General features: G+C 38.4%; 1 long non-coding RNA gene across 2 annotated transcripts in view; it reads right to left on the reverse strand.

The window, feature by feature from the left end:
- The window catches only part of LOC138758227 (uncharacterized), a 58,858-nt gene continuing 43,276 nt past the window's right edge, over positions 1–15,582 (reverse strand). For both annotated transcript variants that reach the window (XR_011354220.1, XR_011354221.1), the window contains 2 exons: positions 6,519–6,779; positions 1–1,634 (listed from right to left, as the gene is read on the reverse strand). This is a non-coding gene — a long non-coding RNA (uncharacterized lncRNA). The remainder of the gene's footprint in view (positions 1,635–6,518; positions 6,780–15,582) is intronic.

Below are 15,582 nucleotides of genomic sequence, written 5' to 3' on the forward strand. Positions count from 1 at the left end.
TATCTAAAGCAGTGGTTCTCAACCTTTTTTTTATCCATATCACCTTAAGCAATCCCTTAGTAACCACATTCAGAGGTAATCTGGCCCATTAAACCCAAGCTGGCTCTTTGAAAGAGTGATCGGATTGATCCCACACCATGTTCTTTCCTATTAGCCTTGCAAATGAAAGTGGCAAATAAATTAACCTAGTTTCCTTTCAAGCAATGTATTGCAAATCATAGCAACATCCAACAAAGATAAAGATCCACATGGTGTCTCTATTAACTTTTGAAAAATGCTAAATTTGTGTTATTTGGTTCTTTGACTAAAGTATCATTTCTATGGTGTTGAAGGGGGAGCTGTAGTTGATGACATCTAGATGTTGCAGAGCTGAGTGAAGGGCCAGAGAGATGGTGACTTTTTGCTGCAGTGAGGAAATGGATGCGGTGCCAGGCTGGCTGGGAGGCGAAAGTTTAAATTTATTTGTCACATTATACCAGGTACAATTAAAAGAATTCTTCAGCAAGCAGTCTAACAGGTTATCTCTAACATTCATTGAGCCATGTAAAGAGCACAATTTACAGAGTAAAGTTACAATAAAAAGGAAAACCAACCTAGTGCCCAACAATGGTTTCCTCGTAGCACCTTTGTGGGGTTCATTCTGGAACTGATAGATACAGGGAAAAATGTCTTGAAGCCTATTGGTGATGTTAATGTGGACCATGACCAGCCTCTAAAAGCATTTCATGATGGCGGATGCCAGAGCCACCAGGTGGTGATCATTTAGTTCTGCTACTATGTGGCACTGGGTGATAGTGGCATTCTTAAAGCAGGTGAGAAACTTCTGACCTTAACAGGGAGAGGTTGAAGATGTCTGTGAATACTCCCATCAATTGGACTGTGCAGGATCTTGGGACACATCAAGGGACTCCCTCCAGACCAGTTGCTTCCTGGGAGTTCACTTGAGGAAGGACAATATGATGTTTGCAGCAGTGGCTGTGGGTACACGTGTGTCTGAGATTATTGTAGACATTATCATTGACCACCTATTCAAAGTGAGTGTAGAATGCATTGTGCTTGTTGTGGAGGGATGCACTATTGCTAGCTATTCTACCAGCTTTTGTTTAATAGCCTGTGATAGGATGCAAGTGCTGCCACAAGCACTTGGAGTCTGTGAGGTTCGCCTGGAACTAAAAGTTGGTTATGTACTGCCACTTGGATCTCTAATAGCCTTGTGTAGGTCAGACCTGGATTTCCTGAATAGGGGTTAGTCGCTTGACTTGAACACTTCAGACCTGGCCTTTGGTAGTGAATATACCTTGCAGTTCAGTTATGGATCATCCTCTTTGGGACACACTTGCTGGTGATGTCAATGGCAGTATAGTAAATTTGTTGAAATTGGTCTCAACTCAAATTTATCACTAAAATTTCCAAATATAATTATATTTGGATGGGGAAAGAGAAAATAATGGGAAATGTCCGATCATAGAGTACATTTTTCAATGTGTTGAGAAGTATTCTGTTCTTGGGAGATGAGAGGGAGTGGTGGGCTGGAGGCTATTTTATAATTATATAAAATGACTCTTGTATTTGGAAAGTCCCATCTTTGCTCCAATTAAACCTTTAACCTGTGACTCCATTGGCAGCAGGTGTCACTGAAAATAAGAATTTTGCAATGAAATTTCATTCCACTGACAGACACAAACATCCCAGTTGACACTGCAGTATAATACTGAAGGATAATGATAATGAGTTCATTGCCATATACATTGTATAGGGTACATATGCACCAAAACTTACTGCAGTAAAGAAAACTTTAATGATATACTTAATTGAATTTAACTAGGCAATATATTCCAAAGAAAGATGGACAATAAATATTCAATTACTCTATTCCAAAAAAAGGTGACTGCAGTCAGTCCTTTCGTGCTGTTGGAGCAGTCCGTGATTCATGTAACAAGAGGAGGTTGAAAAGAAACTGTTCTTATACCTAGACATGCTGGCCTTCAGGCTTATGTCCCTTCTGCTTGAAATGAACAGTGAGAAGGGGTTGTAACTAGTGCTGCACAGTCAAAAGTTTGGTTGAGTTTTGACCTATTTCTTAACTGGTTGTAAAACTTCCCATTTTGAAGAAATATCTATACCCCAATGAACATCAGGGACTGTGATTGGTCATTGTTATAGTGCTGTTTGTAGGAGTTTGTTTTGCAGAAAATGACTGTGTGCTACATTTTTACAAGTGTTATTTATAAATACATTTCAAGGGTATATTATTTGTTATGTACTGGTTTAGGATGCTCTGAGATCATGGAAAATATTATATAGTGAAGGTAAGGTAAAATTATAAAATTATATGGGCTCTCATTCCTTATTGGTATAATGAACTGTTCAGAGTTTTGTATAAAAGTATTAAGAAAAATACAAGACAAAATTTTAACTGCCAGTGCCTAATTTTCCTTCCAAAATGAAACCATTGGTAAACTAAAATTGTGCATGTGTGTGTATTTCTGAGGTGAGGTTTGCATTTGTTAGCTAGGCTGAAGGCTTTTGTGATGCAATCTTCAAGTGGGCCTATAAATATCAAGCCACACATCTATTTGAAACTTGTGGAATACAATTGAAATATTCAAAGCAGAGCCCTATGCCATCGGTAGTATCCTTTGGAATTTTAAATATAAATGTGATGGAGCATCCTCTTGGCAAACAGCAATAGCCAACAGCTTAAATGGGACAAAGCCTGTTAGCTTTTCAGTTTCTAAATTAGAAAGTGTAGTGACCAAAAGATGCTATTTGAAAGATGGTGACTAGCAACCAAATTCTGGATTTGTAGCAGACTTCAGCAGGGATTTTATCTGAAGGCCGTACCTGGCAATTGGAGTCAGGTGACTCAGGCAGTTGGATTTGAAAAGCTCAGATCAGCAGGAAGCTGAATGGGCAATAGAAAGCAAGTGATTTATGTGGGTTTTCATGAATGTGACACAGAGTGGTATTAACTCACTTCATCTCAGCAGTCTGGAGATGGAACTATTGACTGGAGTGAGTAGGAAATTCACAACTAACTAGTTTTTTTAAAAAAAGACTAGTATGTCTTAGGGTGGGATGGAGGGTGTAGTGATGAGCTTAATGCCTTTACAGCACCAGCAATTTGGACCAGGGTTTGAATTCTGTGTTTTCTGTGAGGAGTTTGTACGTTCTCCCTGTGACTGTGTGGGTTTTCTCCAGGGGCTCTGGTTTCCTCTCACTCTTTGAAACATACAGGGGGTGTAGGTTAATTGGGTGTAAAATTGGGTGGGACAGAATTGTGGCCTGTTACTGTGTTGTCTAAAATAAAACTATCAACAGTAGTTGCTTTTCTGTCCAGTCACCACCCTCCTATTGGCCACAGATCAGTTATATTGTGCTCCTGCAGCCTCCGAATCCTTCCACCATTTAACACCATTCCCTGAGGGAAGAGTGTGAAGCTGCATCGTCCACAAAAGCTTACCAACCTCTGTAAGAGACATAAAATAGCATGACCTAAATTGTTCCAAGGAAATCATCACATCATTTTCAGGCCTGTGCAATTCCACTTCACCTAGATTGACTGTTTACCTTCTGATCTGATCTGCTCCCATGCAAAGCCAATTTCCTCACCCTTCCTTCCAAATATTGGGAAGCATGTGAAGATACATAGGGAATAATGATCTACTCAACCAGTGAGCTCTGGGTTGGGGAGAGGGAAGGGTGGGGGAAGCAGCAGAATTGGTGGTGTTTATCTGACTTCTTCAGTAGACAAATGAAACCCAAACTGAAAGTACACTGGACTTCCTAAGACTGGATTTGCACAGATAATGTGGCCATTCTACTCTCACATGCAGTTTGGATAGAAATCAAAGACCCTTTGTGTTCCTGACTTGTCGAAATGTTGCTCAAAGAACGCAGTCCAAATGCAATTCAGAAGTTGATCAACAGCTTGATGATAACTTGTCTCATGAATTATCTACAACAAATTTTATAAAGCTGAAAATGTGATGGGCCTGATTGTGGAAGAATTTTATGGGTTCCCATAACCCATGAAATCATGTTAAAGTTGCTGGGGAGAAGGTACATGCTCTGCCACCAGGCATCGCACTAAAAGGTATCCTGAAATATGCAGCCAGACATTTGGTCTCCATTTGCTGTGAAGCATCTGGGCTTAGAATACTACAACTTTGACTCAAAATGAATAATGCTACAACCACCCTAATGTATGCTAATTAAATTGTGTAAAGCGATCACATGTAATGTAATGGTACCAAAATGCTGAAGGAAGCAGCAAGAATCTGGATCAAAGCTGTAAAAGAAAGATGCTAGCAAAAGAGCTGCCATTTCAGATTTGACATGCATTAATTTGCCTGAAATCACTCATTCTTCCCCACCCATGACATTTCTCAATTATCAGGGCATTTTGAAAGCAAGGTATGTTGAGTCATAAAGTGTGAGCTACAGCCTTCCTGCACCACTATCCTGTCAACTTTTCTATAGGATTATGATTTGGCCGACAAGCACTGATGCTCGACACAATCCACTCCTTCAATGCAAATCTCATCTTTTGCACGGTGCCTCTGCTTGTCCAGAATGAGTTACTGGTGAGTCAGTCAGACTTACTCATGATAACACTACTGATGAAAAGGTTTTTTTTAATTAAGTTTTATTGATAACACTGATAATTACATTTTATTTTGAAACAGAACTGTTTGCATTCATATGTTGTATTGAATATTTGTTGAAGTACATTTTAATTTCTGAGGACTGATTTTTCATTTAATTGGGTAGTTTTCTTCTTATAAATACAAACATAAGAGTGTTATTGAGAATCAGCTAAATACATACAAATCAACATTTGTAACACCAAAAAGATTGGAAAATATACTTTTAAAATGGCATGATATTCTTAAATTGTATTATTAAAATTTATTACTTTTAATTTGACTATATGTTGTAACTTGCACAGAACTAAGCCATCTGAGTAGTGGTGTAGTGTGTGTTTTTGCTTGCTATGTAAAGTTTAGGATATGGTTCCAATTTACCAACATTGGTTTAAAATAACTGTCCTGGTTTCTGTTTGTGGGTTGTAATTGATATTATTTGATGGTGATATTGAACTGAATTATTTATTATTGTCAAGTCCACAGAAATTTTGTTTTGTGTGCTATCCAGGCAAGGCAATTCATGCTTAAGTACAACAGGTAGTAAAAAAATAAAACAAAGCAATTTAGTGTTATGGAGTGTACTGGCAAAGTGTAATTAAAACTATGAAAGGTTGATGCTGAGATGATTATGTGAGAATAAATGATCAAAAGTTAAGCAAGGAAGTCTGCAGATGCTGAGATTATAGTTTAATGCACAAAAGTGCTGGAGAAACTCAGCATGTCACACAGCGTCCTTTATGGCAAAGAATTATAATCCACATTTCAGACCTGAGCCCTTTGTTGAGCTATGAGCAAAAAGCAGACAGGCATCAGAATAAAATGGTTGGTTTGGGCAGGGGAGGAGAGGAGCATGAACCCACCCAAAGGCAAGGGATTATAGGTGAGTATGGGTGGGAGGGCAGAAGAGAAAAAATCTTGGAAGTGAAGGGGAAGGGAATAGCTCTCTGAATGGCAAGGGAATGGGGTGGGAAGCTGACAGAAAGGAGATAGAGAAAGAGAGAGAGATAGGGGAAGGGCCTAATGAAATATGGAGGTCAATGTTAATGCTATCTGGTTGGAGTGCCCAAATAGAACATTAGATGTTGTTCCTCCAATTTGTGGGTGGCTTTGTTTTGGCAGTGGATGAGGTCATGGACACATATGTTGTCATGGGAGTGCAGCATGGAATTGAAATAATTGGCCACTGAGAGGTCCTCACTATTGCAGAGTTCAGAGCGAAGGTGCTCAATGAAATGATATCCCAGTCTGTGTCTAGGCTTTCCCATGTAGAAAAGGCACTGGATGCAGTAGATGATCCCTGCAGATTCAAAAGTGAAGTGTTGCTTCACATGGAAGGACTGTTTGGAGCCCTGAATGGTGTGGGTGAGGGAGGAGGTGTGGGTGCAAGTAAGCATTTCCTGCGGTCACGGATAGGTACCAATGGGGCCATAAGTTGGAAGGGATGAGTGGATGAGAGTCAATGAGGGAACGGTCGCTGCAGAAGGTAGAGTGGGGAAAATCTGTCTGGTGGTAAGAACTCATTGTAGGTGGCAGAAATTGTGGAGGATATCCTAGATGCAGGGGTTGGTGAGGTTGTAGGTGAGGATGTAATGGCATTGATTTGCCACAGCTTACCAAACAAACAAAGAATACACTCACTCGTTTCTTTCAGTGCACCCTGAAGTTGACTTTCTTTTTATTATTCACTGGACACAACATTGCATTCTTCAACTCCCCAAACACCACCCAGCTAAACTCCTCTGACCTTCTTATTGGCTCACCGCCACATCAATAGTTAACCTAAATAATTGCAGCTGATCTTACTCAAAATCTAAAACAATACTGGGATGAAATATTTCTCACTAAAAGTCTAATTCCTTGGCTACTCACCTTTCTACATATCGCAGAATTTATAATCATCAAATAGATGATTGAGTGGACACATCTTGAAACATCTTATTTTCCCTCTTGAGTGGTGCCTGGAGCCTTTCTTTAATGGAAACACACCATCTTGAATGATGTTCCAGTTGCATTTCAGTTAATTATCCATTCATCATTGTAATAAGGTGCTGGATGGGTTAAAGGGTTTGGTCCAAACCATGTAATCAATCGATTAATTCTGGAATACAGAAGGGCTCCATCTGGAAAATACTAAGAAGGAACATACATGTCAGCAATTTCCTGCTATCCATCTTTTGAACCTCACTAGCTCTACTACTTTGTTATTTTTTTGTCCCTCCAGTAATAGTGCTGTGGACAAGCAGTGTTTCTAATTGTTTTCACTATGTAAATTCTTAGATGCTGTTAATCTTCTTGCACTTTGTGAATATCCTATATAATATCCCATATTGTACTTAATGCTTTGGATCTAATCATTAATTCCTGCATTTTTTTGTGAATGAAAACTTAGTTGCTTTAATGTGCAGATCAGTGTACATAGAGGGCTATATTCATATAAAAATAATGTTTACATTTACCAAGAATTATTATTGGTAGTTAGCTATAAGAGTTATTACTTCAATAGTAAGATAAAGTGCTATTGTTGTGTAAAGTTATGACATCACCATGATTAATGATTTAACTTTAGTTATTCTAAAGATAAAAGAATTCTCAGTACCCCTTTTTATGGAGTGATGCTGCACTGAAGCTGGCTCAATGAGGAAAAATTGGCAGACTCACCTTTTAAAGAGAAGGCCTATAAGGCTGCTCCAGCTTTGCTTTTATGGAGAGTGGTTTTGGGAGCCGTCATCCAGAGCAGGAGGAAGTGGTGCGAGTGGTGCAGTAGTGCCGTCTGTTGCCGTGAGGATAAACATACAATGGCCTTCTTCGTTACCTATAATCCCTCATGCAGCTGGAACTGCTCTGGTAAACACAGAATGGTTCCAGCTGCTTGAGGGATTATGGGTATCGAAGAAGGCCATTGATCCCACATTAAAACAAAAAGAGGATCACCCAGCTGGACTCCGCTCACCCTTGTCTGCCTCATTCCAGCCTGACTCGGTGAAGGAGCGAGGGGCGGAGGGGGAACAGGAAGAGGACATTTCTGGGTTGCAGAAGGGAACTCTAACCCCATCGCGACGTCATCAGCACGGTCCTAAGCAGCCACCTTTAGCGGCAGTGCCTGGAAAGCTCAGAGTCCACATCCAGCATCTGCCATCAGCATTTTTATAAATGCAGGAATGTGAAGGCGGAGAATATCGCCTTTACATTGCTTTTTTTTAACCACTATAAATTGGCCTAGTGACAATGGCTTCATTTGATTTATTTCTAATCTTAAATTTGTAATTTACAACCTGGTAACTGAAACATTTTTGAATCTTTACAAAATGAAGAATTTTCCCAGATTAACATCCCTCCCTCACCCACACCATATTCTTAAAAATCTTTAAGATCAAAAGGAAAGATACTAGATAAAGGAATTATGATAGGCATCACTAAAGAATGAATCCCAACACCAAAAATGTCAAAGAACACAATGATCTGGTAACACTGGACTAGTGTTGTTTAAACAACTGTACCAATTATTTGCTGAAATGCAATCTCTGACCAAAGTTTAGATAAACTTCAGCTGTTTCAGGAACCTATTTTGTTTTGGTCATATCAAACTAGTGGACAAAGATCAGAAGCTGGCAAGGATTTTTCAGATGTGACAAAGATTGCAGATGCTGTCAGAAGTTGAATTTAAGAAGCAATAGGACCCTGAAAATGGATCTAGCAAATGTGTGTCTGATTATATCTTATCTTGACCTCCAACCTACTGGTGTAATTTATATATAACCTACGAAGTCCACAGTTCATCTTCCTTCCGTTTTGCTAATGAATATCAGGATAATAAGTTTATTCCTTCAGACAAGCAATAATATTCATCTTGCTGGACTTTAACCGTGGTTACCGCAGGGCTCAGCATCAGGTGAATTAGGTGCCACAATGGTACAGAATTCATGCTTAGTTTTCCTCATCATTCACTGACTTTAAATGAATGCAGATGCCAATTTAACTTGACTCTCAGGGTGACCAGTATAGGCAGCTCAATCAATGTTGGTCACTTAGCAGGGCGATCTAAAAATTATACTCGGGGTTAAATAATACAATCAACAATGGTATAAAATGGGCAGTAGCAACTGACTGTTCTTTATAACTAATAAAAAATACAATTTCACCCAAGATCTGTATTTACTTTTGTTTACCCTCCAAGCACCTCTCCAAGGGTTGTCAATTCCCTACCTAATATGAAGCAATTGCAGATTGTACACAAAATAGAACCTGACAAATTAAATGTACCTTGGACTTGATTGGCCTTCTAATATTTACATTTCTTTAAGGGTGGCATGGTTCGCATGGATGTAAGTGCAACACTGTTACAGCACCAGCGATTGGGACCGGGGTTCAAATCCCCATGTTGCTTGTAAGAGGCTTGTATGTTCTCTCCGTGTCTGCATGGGTTTTCCCTGGGGGCTCTGGTTTCCTCCCACTGTTCAAAATGTACTGGAGGTTGCAGGTCAATTGGGCGGCATGTGCTCATGGGCTGAAAGGGCCTGTTACCATGCTGCATGTCTCAAATTTTAAAAAAATATAAAATGTAATTTATACATTTAAGATGTTGTTCAAGAGAGGGCTATATCTTAGAAGCATTAATTCAGAGATTACACCAACACCAGACAAATTATTTCAGAGGGAACTACAAGATCACAACACACTGGCACTAATGTCATCATGTAAATGATAGACTGCAATAAAGCCTGCATCACCTTTGTCATGATAGCGACCGTTGCACTGGCTACACATTTAATACATTTTGTTACTTCTGGCTTTAATGTCAACAAACTTGACTTCAGTAACAGTGCTAGAAGTCCTCCAACAGCTAAAGGTTGTGCACAATTGAGTGATGGATCATTCTCATTTCTGGGGAGGTTGTGTGTTTGTGACAGATTATGTATATTGTACATAGATATGTTTTAAAGGAGATACATTGTGGCAGGTTTTATTTTAGTGTAGGTCACAAAAAGATACAAACATCTCATTTAAAATGCCAGAGCTCTGCTCAAGCCAGACAGTCCAAGCTCCGAGTGCCTTTGAAAAACTTTGAAGAATGCCCAATAAGGATTTCACAAGTAGGTGTTAATTGGACATGCAGAGTAATTGTTTTGGAAAGCAACAGATGAATGAACTCAGAAGATTAGGTCCGGAGTCAGTCTGTCTGAGTGCAGTTGGCTGTTATAAGAGGGTCATGTGGTTTTCTCTGAGTGTGTGTGTGAGAGAGAATTCAGTTCTACAGTTCAGCAGCAGCAGCTGGGACTGGAACAGGACAAGCTGGAAAGCTTGTGGAAAAAAACCATTTTGAAGACTTGTGAGTTCTTAGTTCAGCCTGGTCAAAACCCTTGTGGTCCACACAAGAGGAGATGGCTGGCTGTATAATGTTTCATTTGAAATAAGGGAAACAAAAAGGAACTCTGTAGTGATCTGAAAGAAAGAGGTTAACATCTGGAAAACCTTGATGGGGCAAATTTCTTCGGCAAGACACTGACGTGGCTGATCAGAAGGAATCAACGAGCAACAAATTTCTCTCTGAAAACTGACAAGAACCTTCCTCAGCGGTAACCATTTACCTTTCAAGCACCAAAGCCTGGTGAATTTCATAAATGTTAAATTCTAAGCACAGTACAAGAATTGTCTGCAATCGGTGAACTTGGAGGAGTGAGAAGTGAGATTGGACTGTGAATTAAAGAATTTTTCTGAATTTACACACACATTACACATCCATGCGCTTAGAATTAGAAGGGGGTTAAGTTAGCTTAAGTTAATAGTAATAAGTTAAAGTTTGATCCTGTTTTTATGCTTAAATAAAATTAAAAGTAACTTTTGTTTAAGTAACCATTTGTCTTGTTGAATTTCTATTGCTGCTGGGTTTTGGTGTCCTCTGGGCCCATAACCATTTAAAAGCTGCATCTTAATCAAAGAGGGCTTATCCTGGGTTTCTGGGTCTCACTACTGCGATTACAATTGAGAGGTAGAAGCCATTTCCTCATACTTAAGAGCCTAAATAACACTGTAAGTCTGATTGATTGGGATTGCTTCATATTTATTTGTCTCAGGGTCATGCTGTAGTTATTAAGTGAAAAAGCAATGCTTTGACATAGTTTGCATGACTTATCTTTGCCTCTTCCTGAACAGGGTAAATTAACATAATGAACCAAGCTAAAGGTGTGCAATCAAAATATGGTGGGTTGAGGAGGGGAATTGAAGCTAAGAGCCAGATCTTAAGAAACTCCTGCTTGTCAAGGGACAGAAGCATTTAACTTCTGCCAAAATTGTTTGGTTTGTACTTTACTGATTTCCATGCAAATAATTGATAAAAAATAAATATCTGAAAGAGATAACAATGGATAGTTCATTCTTTGCAAAAGGACACAAACTCTTTCTGCATAAGGTGCCACAAAGCCTCTGAGAAGCAGGCCAGCTTCCTGTGGAGCACAAGATGCAATCAGTATTGGCGGATGTAACACAACAAAGGAATGTAACCACCCATGCCCAAGGGGACAATTAAGAAAGTGGTTTGTTAACATCAAGTTCTTAAATATAGTGCCTTCCTATTTTGATTTGTCAATACTGGCAAAAAAAGTTTTGAAGAACTACATTTGTATAAACATTTTCCAAATTGGCGTGTGGGTAATTGAGCTTTTCGATGTGCAGGAAATGTGATAACCAAATTTCATACAACAAAGTCCCAAGGACAATGGACAAATAAAGTGACCAATGGTTAGATTATATGCTTTTGGCATTTATTGAGAAATAAATATTGTCTAGGACATCAGTAAATATCCATTACTGTTCTTTGAATTGCACCATGGGACTTTTAGGATCACATGAAAGGGTGAATGGGGACTTTGTTTAACATATGTTGTGCATATGTACCAATCATGTTTATCTGCTGAAACTCCAAGAGTAGGACTTGATTGAACAAAAAGAGAGACAAATAAAACATGTTATGTATATGAGGCCAAAACTACAGTGATGAGCATTTGCCATTACTTGTGATTTTTTTTATTAAATAAAACAAAACGTGAAACACTTCTGGAACATGTATAATTACAGAAGACCCCAGATGATCACAATTGTGTTCTGAACCAATGCCCTTAGAATTGTTTCATTATACATTGCCCTTTCACAATGAGGAACATGGATGGAACATCTAAATTTGGTTTCTAGAGCTGTCATTTGGAAACAGTTAGAATATAAGCCTTAGAATGAGGAGGTAGGGAATTGAGCAATTATAGCTGATTGTCTACCTTAGTACCTCAGACATGTTGACATCAAGGAATTTGAAGTTCTTGACCCTCTCCTTTTCAATGAGAGTTGGTTCATGTTCTCCTGCATTCCACAATCATCTCCTTGGTTTTGCTAATGTTGAGTACAAGGTTGTTATTGTGACACCCTCAACTAGCTGATCTATCTCCCTCTTGTACGTTTCCTCATTGCTGTCTGTGATTCTGCTGACAACTGTGGTGTCATTGGCAAAATTGTAGGTAGCATTTGAATTGTATTTAGCCATCTTTAAGTAAAAGATATTCTTAATCTCAGTCCTAAATGACCAAGTCCTCATTCTGAGACTGTGACCCCCCCCCCCCTACGTTAAGCCCAAAAAATGTGTATTTCAATGAGATTTCCTCTCCTTTTACTAAATTCTGAAGAACATTGACCTAGTCTGTTTAATACACATAAGGCAAACATACCATTCCTGGGATTGATATGGAGAACCATTGTTTTTGCCTGTTTTCCACAGTGAACATCTCTGATGGTGTTGCCCTGGTCAAGAAGGCATAAATTAATTGCTTTGTGCTTCCAGATGGATTAATTAGGCAGGATAATTTCACTGAAATCCTCAAGTTAAATATCTTGTGCTATTGAAGTTTATTGCAATGAGAAAATATTTCTGTTCTTAGTGTCTTCTTTTTTGAGCCTTGAGGAAGTGCCATGGATTTAATATGCAATGCCAAACACATGGTTCTGAGATGGAGATAGTAGGTACCTTTAAGTTCCAAGGGGTAGACAGCTCCAGTATCTTGACCTGGTTCATCTACATTGATGCAATGGCCAAGAAAGCACACCAGTGATTCTAGTACTTCAGAAGCCCAAGGTAAATTTGGTACATCACTAGCATCCCTTAACAACTACAGGTGCACCATTGATAACATCCAATCAGAAGGCATCACAAGAACTGCTCCACCTAAGCCTGCAACACTGCAAAGGATAGTGAAATGGCCCATTAACTCTATCTGTAACTCTCAAAGTCTTGTAAAAGCATCCAACATTTAAAATTCTCATCCCACCCTGGCACACTGTCTTTATCCCATCAGGAAGACAATTCACACATGAGTTCACACACCACTAGATTCAAGTACACTTTCTTTCCTGCCATTATCAAGCTCCTGAATGAACTTCAAAATATGTTGCCTTTTCTTCGCATTAACTGATTCCTCTCTGTAACTCTGCACTTTTATATTTTGCACTGTATCTTAGATAATTATTGATCTGTTCGCAAAAGAACCCCTGTCACTGTATCTTGGTGCATGAAAAATAAACTTTACACACGTTAAAAGGGAAAAGCCATCTTTGTTAGATTTTTATAATATTTATCTACAATATATGAAATTGAAAAAAAAGGTGCTGGTGATAATGACCTTTCACCTCCACCCTTCCCACTTCATTTTGTTTTTCCAACATTATAGGCATATGCTTTTTGATTGAATGGAAATAAAGTGTAACAATTGGTGGTAAAATTTAACTTATCAAACACTTTTTAGATATTTACAAGTTAGACATTTTGTTCAATCTCAGATCCCTGACTTTCCGTGAATCCCCAAGGGAAACATCCTTGATACAATTTTTGATTTACAACTTTCTCATATAGCTTTAATATCTCTTATTTATAATTTGTTTGATTTAAGGGTAGACTCGTTAGTTAAAATCAAGATAAGGTTTGAGATTCTATTTGTAATCTGATTAATACTGCCCCCTTTTGAGCACGAAGCTGTTGCAATTTAAAGTGGTCCATAGAGAACTTTTGTCTAAAGTTAAATTGTCTTGTTTTTATTCAGATATAAATTCTCAATGTGACCAAATGTAAAATTGGTGATGCTTCTTTGGTTCACATGTTCTGGACTTGCCCTAGTTCAGAAAATTTTGGAAAGATATTTTTCAAACATTATCATTGATTCTTAAACACATATTGCCCTTTAATTGCTCTATTCAGATCATTTCAAGATGATGATGTTTTACTGACTCCAACTCAAAACCAAATTTTATCTTTTACTTCATTGATAGCTAGACGTGCACGTTTGATTAAATGGAAAGACAACACTCCACCTACACATACTCAATGGTTAAGTTATATTATGTCTTCTTTAAGTTTAGAAAAAAATAGATATGCCATTAAAGAGTCAAATATTAACATTCAAAAGATGTGGGGCCTATTTATGGACTACTATCATGACTAAAGAATTAGGGTTGTTCTGAAGCTTTTATCTCCAGGTTGTTGCCACTTGATTCCCACGTGTCAGTTTTTAAACCTTGCTTCGTGGCAGGGGCTTTAAATTATAAGGTGTTTTGGGTTTTTCTTCTTCTTCTTCTTTTGGAATTTTACTATAACTGTACAATTGTGTATAATGTAATGTAAACATTAATATTTTTTTAAAAATAAAAAAGTTCAATGCCTGCTTGGTTAATGGAACAGGGTATGAACTTTGAATCTGTTATCTTACACAATAGGTTTACCAAAGTCTCTTGTTTCAACAGAGAATATAGGGAGGGTGCAGAAAGCCTAATGCAGTGTGCACAGAATTAGAGAAGGAATATTTTTGCTGCATGTTGTTGATGTAATATGAAAATATTCTGAACTAAAACTTGAGTCCATTCAAAATAATCGAATTACAGCAAGCCTTCCATTACCTAAAAATGAATGAAGACTGTTAGTCAAATTATGTTTTAGTGATTTAATCTGACTTTCTTCTCCACCTGTGTTAGAATAAAGCATTCCATTCCAACCACATCCTTCCTCCTTTAATCTGCCTAGCTGACTCAGTTAACAGATGTTCAAAAACTATGAGATTAACATTACACTTGGTGCTTGTTGCAAATCTTTTTTTATTTGCTGGTTTCCTCTCCGGAAAAAACAGATTATTCGCTCCGCGAAGCCAAGCCAAAGAAGAAGGCTCTCCTAGATATTGTCCCACTCTCTACCTTGAAATCACACCTAGGTATCGGGTGTCTCGATGTGAGTCAAACAATTAGATCTCATGGGAACAACCACTACCCAGAGTGAACCTGATTTCCATGTATACGCACTCTCTTGGAACGACCTCGGTTTAGAAACTAGGGTGAAATTTGAAATGAGCACTTTTTGAAACTTGACTCAGTTCTGAAATTTTTTGGCACTGTTCCTGTGCTTCCAGAATTTTCACTGTGATCCACCTGAATTAGGAATAACAGAACAATGACAATTTTTACAGCACGGAAACATGCCATTAGGGCCTTCTAGTCTGCACCGAACCAAACACCCCTCTCTAGTCCCACCTCCCTGCACAATGTTAGTTTTAAATTAAAATGCAACCTGACTGCTTTGAATTCAAACATGAGCCATGTCCAGATTTTTTTGGATGCCAGACAGAAATAACTGAGCATCTGCCGGGTAGAGCTCTACCTAGCAGACACTCCCTGTCCATGTTATTCTTAATTAGCACTTCAAGAATATGGTTTTTCTAGATCACCAGTGTTTGTTTCACCATTGTTGAGGTACTCCTCAAATAGCTTCACATCTTCTCAAGATACTGTGTTCATTAACTGCAAACATTTTCTGGCCAATTTATGCAATTTCAGAGATCAAGACACTGTGGATCAGGAACTTGTACAGAAAACATTTCTGTTAGTTGTCCACTGTTCAATCTCTCCACAAAGACTA

This window comes from Narcine bancroftii, chromosome 1 (assembly GCF_036971445.1).
Source record: "Narcine bancroftii isolate sNarBan1 chromosome 1, sNarBan1.hap1, whole genome shotgun sequence".
Lineage (NCBI taxonomy): Eukaryota > Metazoa > Chordata > Chondrichthyes > Torpediniformes > Narcinidae > Narcine > Narcine bancroftii.